Below are 11,038 nucleotides of genomic sequence, written 5' to 3'. Positions count from 1 at the left end.
TTCAATAAGAGTCTATATGACTCAATTCTTGTACTTCATGTAAATCTGTTTCATAAGAGCACTTAAATATACATAAAAACATAAAAAGCACATGCACAGAAAAAGACAGGATCAGGTCCTACTCAACAACATTTTGACAAGAATCTTGCCACACAAACGGTCATCATCACAAGTCAATTACTTTTCAAATGATGAATGTCGCTTCAATGAATCAAATGAGGAACTGAGAATCACCATCTCGTTCTGATGATTAAGTCTACATTCCTCCGGATCCTTCTCTCTCTTCTCTCCTATTATTAACATCTCTTAGTATCCCCACTAACAAATATCACATCATGTAACCTTGTCGATGATTTGCCAAAAACAAATTGAGCCCCAAAAAAAGGGGACTCACACAAATATATTTTAAAAAAATGCAATCGCAAAAAACCACAATCCCCCACCCCGTTAGGAATTACCAATACACCACTAACCTCTTCATTCATTAACTAGCTTTTCTTATTTCTTCCGGAGGAACAAAGACCATTGAATGTCTTTCAACATCAAAGCCATTGCCAAAGCTTGTTCATTCTTCCCACATAAAGGTCTTCAACACGATCACGAGGACATGATTACCATTAGGAAGGGGGGAATATTAATCCAATTCTAGGATTAACAAGAGCTACCGCCATTATCTTACATCAAGGAGTCACGATAGATACACCAAAGGGTCATACATTCAAGATATGAAGTAATAGTGTCCAAAGCTACAACTTGGACGGGTACCCGTAATGGTGTGACGGAGTATGGCGATTTCCGCTTCAAGAGCGTGTGGTAGCAAGTTAGGATGAAGTCCTAAGTGATATACTTCATGGATATATTATGAGAGTAGTCATTGTAATAGCATTAGGCCTCTTATGAGCCTAAAGTGCCCAGCCGGCCATAGTTTAAGTGAGTGTGAACACTTATGGCCATGTATATAAGTGAATTTCTCTCATAATACAAGAGACTCTCCCTTTGTGCAATTGAGTCTTGCTCTTGCTAATCTCTCTCCCTAATGCATGCTAGTGAGTGTGTGTGAGTGAAGTGAGGTGAGAGGAGAGACGAGGACCCGAAGTGCAACGCGGCGGTGTGACAACGCTCGTGGAAGACACGATGAAATTGCTTCTCCAGGAGTTATAGAGCTTGGAGACCTCAAGGATTACGAGCTCGTCGGCCATTGGAAAGATCCTCACGATAGTTACAGTTCACTAGGTAATCTCTTTTTGGATGTGTTTCAAGGAGGGCCATAACAATAGCATAGGGGAGAAAATTTTCTCTTTATGTAATTTTCAAGTTAGCCTCAATTTCCTCTTTCCAACTTAATCTTAAGCTAATCTCACTTAATAAGCAGCCTGCTTCTCATAGATAGCCATGCCTTTAGCTAAATATTAAGCTAATCTCACTTAATAAGCAACCCGCTTCTCATAGATAGCCATGCCTTGGGCTAAATATTAAGCTAATCTCACTTAATAAGCAACCTGCTTCTCACGTAGCAGTTTTGGCTCAATGTGTATCGTATGAATAAAGTTGTACATGTGCAATATAAATATATGTATGCATGCATAAATATATACAAACATACATACGTGTCTCTAAATCTCTCTCCTCTCTTACGTTCCCTTCCTCTCTCTCTCTCTCTCTCTCTCTCTCTCTCTAGAGAGAGAGAGAGAGAGAGGAGGGGGGGATACACACACATAAAGAAACAAAGTGATTAAGAGAGAGAGAGAGAGAGAGAGAGCGAGAGAGGGGGGGATACACACACATAAAGAAACAAAGAGATTTAGAACGAGAGAGCTAAGATAGCTCTCTCATTCCCTCTCTCTCTCTAGAGAGAGAGAGAGAGAGAGGAGGGGGGGATACACACACATAAAGAAACAAAGTGATTAAGAGAGAGAGAGAGAGAGAGAGAGAGAGAGAGAGCGAGAGAGGGGGGGATACACACACATAAAGAAACAAAGAGATTTAGAGAGAGAATACATATTCTCTTTCTAGATTTCTCTCTAGAGAGAAACACACATGCATGCACATATGTATTCTCTCTCTAGATTTCTTTCTCTCTCTCTCTCTCTCTCTCTCTCTCTCTCCACACACACAACTCACTCTTGAATTGTCGATACTATCAATTTTCCATAGTTACATAATAAACTCCAACATGTCTTGATATGCTTCAATAATTAAAACCCAACAGATAAATCAGTACACCATATGAACCAATGCCAATTGTTCATTTTGATGGCAGAGCTAGATGTGGCCTAAAAGCAGTACTAGTTGCCTCTTTCACGCTGCACCGTGCCTTAGGCCACGGGAAAAAGGTGATTTGGGAACTTAGAAGTCTAAAATATGTCACCTCAAATCTCTATTGCTGGCCCATGTGTTTGATAAAGCCTCAATCTGCGGCGCGACCAAGATATTATGGGCACCACTATAGTGTTGATATTTTATAACACCATCAAAATAGCCTACAAGTAAATTATACAACTAGAAAATGGGTCCATGATTGGCTCTGTAAGAAAGCTTTAGTGTTTTTTTTAAAGGGAAGATGCCATCCCACCGACGAAGTGGTTGCTGGAAGCACGGAGTGTGATGGCTGCATGAGGTCCTAATTGACCTGAACGCAACAACCCCTTGATGAACAGGCTGCTCTTCCGCTCTTTCTCTTAAGGGAGACACACACACACACACACACAGCACTTTACACTTGCACTCTGACCGAGGCAACTAGAAGTGATGAGAATAGTTTCCCTACTATGCTTTTCGCCCTTCATAAGGAAATGTAGTAAGCCATATTTGAGGGGCTCTTATAAGAAGAACAATAGAAAACATATTTGAGGTGCTCTTATAAGAACAACCATAGAAAACATGGTGGTGAGACTACATTGCACACTCGAGCACATGCAATTGAGTAAGGAAATGTAGTAAGCCATATTTAAGGGCTCTTATAAGAACAATAGAAAACATAGTGGTGAGACTACACACTCGAGCACATGCAATTGCTTTCGATTGGAGATGGACTACCCATTCACCATAACAACTCCTCCGAGGTTTGTCATATACTTGCAATACCCACTTGGGTTCATCATATTCTCTTGAGTACTAGCCACATTCCTTATATCGGCATTGGCTTGCAAAATTTGTCATTTGTAGTCAATTTTATCACTTTGAGTAGAACATATGCTCACCTTGAGTAGAACATTTTCCATTTGTAATCAATTTTCTCACTTTGAGTAGAACATATATGCTCACAAACTCTAGGTTGTGTTGCTATGATACCTAATCCAAATAAAGCCAATTCCCAAGCTCACACAGGTATCATCATGAGCAAAGTCCAAGCAGTTAGGCTTTTTCTCAACACAATACAAATCAATGCATATAATGCACAGTCATGAATATTGGTGTATTCATGACTTTGTATATGGACATATAATAAATGCTTAATTTGCTAGGCAATGTGACGATGATTGTCAGCAAATTTAGTGTGTATGGACATATAATAAATGCTCAAATTTGCTAGGCAATGTGATGATGATTGCGCTCACTAATGATATATGTTTCATAATGCATCCTTACAATATCATGAAAAAGGTACCTTAGTATGATGATTTACATCATACTTACTTGATTGAAGTAACCATATTGATCAATACCTAATGTCCTACCTAGGGACTAAAAAGAATAACCACTTACTCTTATGACATTAAAGAAGGCTTTCATAACATAAAAGTTAGTCATATCCACATATGATGGCATTGGCTCAATTGCACATCAATTGGATTAGTCAAAATATTACACATCAATTGGATTAGTCAAACAATTTCACATTAATTAGATTAGTCAAACGATTTTACTTAGTAGACATACCTGGACCGTGATTGCACATCATCACCTAATTGGATTAGTCAAATGATTTTACTTAGTAGACATACCTGGACCAAGATAACAACCAGATAGCACATCATCACTTAATTGGATCAGTCAAATGATTTTACGTAGTAGACATATCTGGATCGAGATAACAACCAAATAGCACTTTTAAAGCTACATGCATACCTAATTGTTTATCTAGGTTCTAACCACCATAGATTTTGCTAGGTGGATGTGTAGGTGAGGTGCTATCCTTGGCTGATGTTCTGCTACCTTCCACCATATGCTTTGGTTTTTACATCTCACCTTTTATACGATTGGTTACACATTGGGTATTCATATGCAAGATTGATATACAAAAAAATGCATGTGTTCTTTTTCAAAAAGGTTAGCTAACAAATTAATAGTTTATCCATGTTATCATGATGGGCATCCTTAATGTTGTAAAGCTTGTTGATGCACTCACTCTTTTGGTTTATTTATAAGCTACAAAATGGCAAAGATTTCTCCATCCGACATCATCTTTCATTGCTCACACATGTATTCCATAGGTTCTTTCATTTTCTAGGTAGTATCAAATTCGGATGGCTTAAAGAATGGGAAGTTGTAATACACAAGTGGGCCCCTTTCACTTACTGCAGGGAAGTTATAATACACATGTGGGTCCCTTGCTCTTTAGTGCACTCTTAATGCTTGAAATTATTTTGCGAACCTTCTTCTTTTGATAGGCATGTAAGTTGGTTAGACATAATGACTGTAGTACTCTTCAATTGTAAGTTCTTTATCCTCTATGGTGGTTGGATTATAAGTAGATCTTATGGCACTTATCTCCTTAAGTTGAGGTGTCTTCTTGGCATAGCCTTAGCTCTTATGGCACTATCTCCTCAAGGTGAAGTGGATGCTTGACATATCCCTTGCTTGTTTCTTCTCAATACTATTTCCTCTAGGTCTTGAAAACTTTCCCATAGTAGGACTATCATTATGAAGTTCTAAAGCATGTCATAGAGCATAACATCTTGTAAGTGTGGTTGATTCCTTGTCACTACTTTCCATGGATCCTTTGGTGCCTTTGGATGTATGAACTCTTTAGAATCTGTCACTAGTGTTTGCACAGTTTTGCATGATAAAGTTATGGCACACAAGCATAAGGTTTGGGTCAATGCTCTTCTTGAGCACTTTGAGTGGGAAATCTAGCTTGAGCAGAGGATTAACAACCCTCATATCTTCTATCTTCTCTTACATCCTATGTTAGCATGGTGCTTTTATTGGATAGGTTATAACAAAGCTATGGCACATGAGCATAGGATTTGGGTCAATGTACACTATTGGTACTACATTCTTGAGCACTTAGTAGGACATCTAGCTTGAACAAAGGATTAACCAACCCTCATATCTATAATCTCCTCTTACACATCTTGCGTTAGTGTGGTACCTATTGTTATTGCACATGCTTGTCTTGTATATACTATAAGATATCATCATTGACACCCTTGTATGAGTGAGTATCAAAGCACTTCAAGGACTTAAGAGTCTTAGTAGGAATTCTAATCAGAGATGAAGAAGTAGAAGGTGTTTATTTATGTGAAGTTTGTGCTTAGTGGGTATAGGTGATTGTGGTGGTGGTGGTTGAACATGATGTGGGTTAGTAGCGTCATTATATGTTGGTAGTTGTGAACATGTAGTGTCATTATATGATGGGAACCATCTATGTGACCATGGCCTTTTTCTCATGATGAAGCTTATTGTTCCCTTCTTTGTCTTTGTCTTCAAGATCTTTAGGATTGACACTTTCAAAGAATTAAACCACATCATCAAAGTTGCTATCTTCTTTGTCTTTGTCTTTAAGATCTTTAGGTTTGACACTTTCAAAGGATTATACCACATCACCAAAGTTGCTATCTTCTTCATCTTCATGAGATATGCAACATGAATAATATCAAATAAGAATACTTTGATGGGTTCTGTTAGCTTGGAATCATTCGTAGATCTTTTGGTAGGGAAAAACGATACCCCTCAAATGGTAAGCAGTACACTTATGCAGTCTTGTAAATACTAGTATGAAGCCTTTGCTTGCTTCCATCCCTCTTTCCTATCGATGACTCTAGCCCTCCCTTCCTCTAGTCTCCCTCCATCCCTCTCCCTTCACCACCACCTTCCTCTCTTCCTATGATCTTCCTACAAATACCTTGTGAGATACCTTAACTCTTTGATCTTATTGTAGGCACCTCCCTCCCTCTCACCTTATTATAAAAGCCTCTCTTTAATCTTGTTTTTAAGTGTCTCCATTCAATCTTGTTATAGGTGTCTCCCTCCTTTTGATCTTTATATAGAGAGCTTCCTCTCTTCTTTTCATCTTGTTTGTAAATTTCTCCCTTCCTTTTCCCTCCCACTATTGAGATCATTGGCACCTCTATCAATAACATTCTCCTAGCTTCCTCTTTGGTATAAAGATCTGTGGAAAAATGACTCTACAATATAATAAAAATAAACCTCCCAAGTTTATGTTGCATGGAGATGATTTGTAGAGCTTACAAGCAAGAAGATGGTAGGATCTACTCTCAATAGATATGCCCTTAGGTTTATCATCTTCTTTTCCTAATATCACTAGAATCCTAACACTAGTTTGGTAATAGGACATAAATGTGTCCATGGACATATTTATGTCCTCATTACTGACCAACTTTATGGAAATTTTTGAAACACATGGATAGTGAAAATCAAAGGTTTCCTTTTTTCATATCATCACATACATAATGAAGGAAAATTGATTTTTTTGGAATCATATCAGCTACCTTTAGGCTTTTCAATTCCATAAGAATTCATAAGCAAATTACGTTCGTAATGCAAAGTTATTTAGGCTATATTTAGATCAACGGCTTTCGTTAGCTAATTTCTCATTACTTTCTAAAGTTTTGGATGTGCATTGCTTCACAAACATATCTATCGTGTAATGCAATCCATCTTAGGCTCAAAAACTAATTAGAACTCCAAAATTTAGGTCGTAATAAAATTTTAAGGTATTTAACTCTCTTTAAAAAATTAACTTTGAGGATTTTTATAGCTAATCAAATAATTATAGATTAGAACTAGATCTTACACACATATTCTATACAATGTTATGCTTTGCTGGTGTATTTTGTGAGAGCCAATCACATATACACCTATTTTTTAGGCACTTTGTTTTAGACAAAAGTTTACAAAATTTGAACCATATTTATTACTATAGAATAATAGACTACTTTATGCATTTTTAAACGTCTCATAAGGCTTTAATTGGAATATCTAATCATTTTATATAATAATAAACACTATTTTTATAAGTTTCTCACTGGACAATCCAAAGATAAGTAAGAGTTCACATACGTTGTTTTGTTATCAATGCAATTTTGAAAGTTGAGACTATCACCTTATTTTTTAACTAAATGGAAAATGTTTAGATATGAATTCTTGACCGATTACTTTAGTAGAGACATTGATTACTTTAGTAGATATGAATTCTTGACCGATTACTTTAGTAGAGACATTGATTTATTAGTATAACTAAAGCACTATTTTTGTATTTTAGGTGTCAAAGACTCAACAACTAAAATGAAATTATAAGAAGAAAATTTATTTGAATGAAGTATTAATACAATATTTTTTTTCATGAAATATCTCTCTTTCATCTCTTAAATACTATGTAAGGTTTAGCAGAAATTAATAATGAGTCGAGATGAAATTTTTCTTGTATGTAGGAACCTACTTAGTGAATTTGTAACATGTTTGGATTATAATTCTAGATATACCTCTACTTATGGTAATTTATCAATTATATTTAAGGTTATTTTTATCATTTTAATAAATTTCTAAGGTTTCCACATTCATGAAGATATGCCTTAGAAGAGAAATGACAAAATACCGTTCCCATTCACGAGATATGAATTTTTTAGCAAACCCCTAAACCCCTAAAAAGACATATTTATGTCCTATTAAGCTACCAAACTAGTGCGAAGGATTCTAGGTTTCTCACACCATGGACTCCTTGGATATTGTGGTAGGCTATAGTCCCTTGTACTTGAAGAAGATCTCAAAAGTAATGAGTGTGATACAACTCAATCAACCAATTAAAGAGATGAAAATGCAACATGTGCAACTAAGATAAAGACATGTGAACATGGCAAGTGCAAGTTAACCAACTAGATGAGAAGATAAAATAAGTGGATGCAAGTGCAAGTTAAACAACTGGATGAGAAGATAAAATAACTAGAGGTACAAAATGTTTGGTTACATAACAATAGTCATAAAGCTCAATGGTCATATTGTAAGTTGAGAAAATACCTTATTCATATTGAGGATATGTCACTAGGTTTTTGTGACAGGAAAAGAAAGGGACATTAAATGGTCCCATAAAAGGCAGAGGTGCCTAAAAGAAACAATTGAGGGCCAGGCCACAAGGTGTTTGCCTCCTTCATCCTCCAAGTTGTTATGGTTATTTAACTAAAGTAGGTTCTAAGTATGTCATTATGGAATGCTACAAGAATTTACAAGTGAGATGATGGAGTGTGGCGTGGCGCTAAGTAGACAAGGGTTTTCATTACTAAAGAACACGGTCAAAAAAGGATTTATTTTAAAACAATTAGATGATCCTTAAGTTTTTATATGTTACATGGTGCATTACACGTTAATCAATGAATTAAAGGGTTTTGTAAGTCCTCACAATATGTTATATGCATGTGATAGTGCCAAAATAAGTCAACTTGAGACCCTTATTATGTTGACATATCACCATGGCATAAAAATGCATGAAGTCTAACGCCAGTGCTTGTCAGGAGGTATTCATCGTGTAGTCGTCATATCCTATATATATAATTGACAAGCTGAAATGAGGCAGCTATGTGTAGAAAGTGTAGCAAGTGGTCTAGAAAATTTTCTCCTACAACTTTCTCCTTTATCACATATAGGATTATATAGGATTGGTGTTCTCTTAAATTACACGTTCAAAGTTTCAAAGTTGAGATCCAAGCAGTGGAGTACTGTGACATCTATGCTTAGAATTATATTTAATTTCATTTTTGTGTTTGAGAGCTCTATGGGATATTCTTGCATGTCCTATTAGATAGTGAAGTATTTTTATTCATATTCCACTTTGTTATTTAGCATTTTTTTCATAAATCCTCTATGTGTTTACATGCGTGCATGCTATCATAGTGTTAGATGTCTAGTTCTTGATTGAGAGTATCTTGAGTTTAAGTCCCATTGCAAAGGCATTGGTGTATCATATAGTGTTAAAAAGACTCATCTCATTGCATCTCATTGTAGTAGTGTCCTTTTTCCCCTTCAATTGAGATGCTTTGAGTCTTGAAAGATAAACAATCGTTTTAGGTGGAAGTTCATTGCAAATAACACATAGGTGAAGTCTTAATCCCTTGCCTTTTATAGGGCTAGAACAACATTACTTATTGTCCTTTGGAAGATAAACAATCGTTTTAGGTGGAAGTTCATTGCAAATAACACATAGGTGAAGTCTTAATCCCTTGCCTTTTATAGGGCTAGAACAACATTACTTATTGTCCTTTGGAAGAAAAGGCAAGTAACGAGACTAATGGTATGCAAGAGGAAAAAAACCATAATTTTAAGGACATTAAATCATGGACATTATCACATGCTAACAACTAGCAAATTTGTTAAAGTTACTGATTGGATAGAAATCAATCTTTTATTTACCACTAGACTTGTCTTGTTCTTGTGGATTTCCCATTCCTTAAAATTAGGTATCACTAAGTTATTCTTCTTCTTTTGTGGATTTTACATTCATTAAAATGAGCCTTTACTTGCGATGCATGCCTTGATTTCTTCTCTTTTGCTCTCCCATCCATCCCTATAGTTCCCACCTACCCTTGTAATTCCCCCACCTACACCTTTGCTTTCTTCTCCTTTGCTCTCCCACCTACCCCTGTAATCCCCGCACATCCACCTATCCTCCACCTTGCGATGCATACCTTGCTTTCTTCTCCTTTGATATCCCACCTACCCCTATAATTCACCCCTCCTCTGCTCTCCCACATCCACCCCTCCTCCATCTCTCTCCTCTCTTCACCTCCTCCCACCATCCCTCATATAGATGCCTCTAGTCCCATCCCCCCCCCTCTCCACTCTCTCCACCTCCTCCCACCATCCCTCATATAGATGCCTCTAGTCCCATCCCCCCCCCTCTCCACTCTCTCCACTTCCTCTCCCTCCCCTCTCTCCACTCGCTCCACTTCCTGTCCCCCCTCCCCTCTTTCCCCTCTCTCTGCTTTCTCCACTTCCCCTCGCCGTTCTCTCCACTTCCTCTCAACACCTCATATGGTCTTCCTATAAATGCCTCTAGCCCTCACCCCTCTAGTCTTATCTTCCTCCATCCCTCTTCCTCTCAATCATATAATTTTCCTACAGATTCCTCCTTCTTGACCTATGATATTCCAATAGATGCCTCCTCTCTCCCCCCTATCCACCCCTCACATGATCTTTCTATACATGCCTAATCTTCCTCCATCCCTCTTTCTTCTCCCCTCTCTGATCTTACTCCATAAATGCCTCATGAGAAACTTATTATAAGTCCTTCCCTCCTTCCCTCCCTCCCTCTGATCTTAATTTAGAGAACTCCCTTGGATCTTGCTAAGTGTGCCTTCCTCCTATGATCTTATTGCCAATGCCTCCCTTCCTCAATTCAATCTTGTTTTACAGGTGTCTCCCTCTTGTTTGTAGGTGTCTCCCTCCCTTTGATCTTTGTGCAGGTACCTTTGTCCCTAGTCCTCATCTTGTTTGTAGGTGTCTCCCTCCCTTTGATCTTTGTGCAGGTACCTTTGTCCCTGGTCCTCATCTTGATGTAAATATTTTACACCTTTTTCTCTTCCATTATTGATATCATTCGCACCCTCTCATGCCTTCTTCTTTGGTTTAACATCTGTGATTACCAACAAATCTTCTAAGATTTAAGTTGCATGGAGATCTTATGCTTGGGTATAGAAGCCTTAGCAGTATTAAAGAAAGCCAAGATTTTATAGATGATAATTTGTAGAGCTTGTAAGCAAAATGGTAGGGTCTACTCAATATATGCACTATTAGGTTTAGCACCTCCTTTTCATAATATCACTAGAATCCTCTCCTTGGGTATTTTGGTACATTACACTTATTT

This window comes from Cibotium barometz, chromosome 36 (genome assembly GCF_041138505.1).
Source record: "Cibotium barometz isolate CiBa-2024 chromosome 36, ASM4113850v1, whole genome shotgun sequence".
Classification (NCBI taxonomy): domain Eukaryota; kingdom Viridiplantae; phylum Streptophyta; class Polypodiopsida; order Cyatheales; family Cibotiaceae; genus Cibotium; species Cibotium barometz.
Note: the sequence above shows the minus strand (reverse complement) of the source record.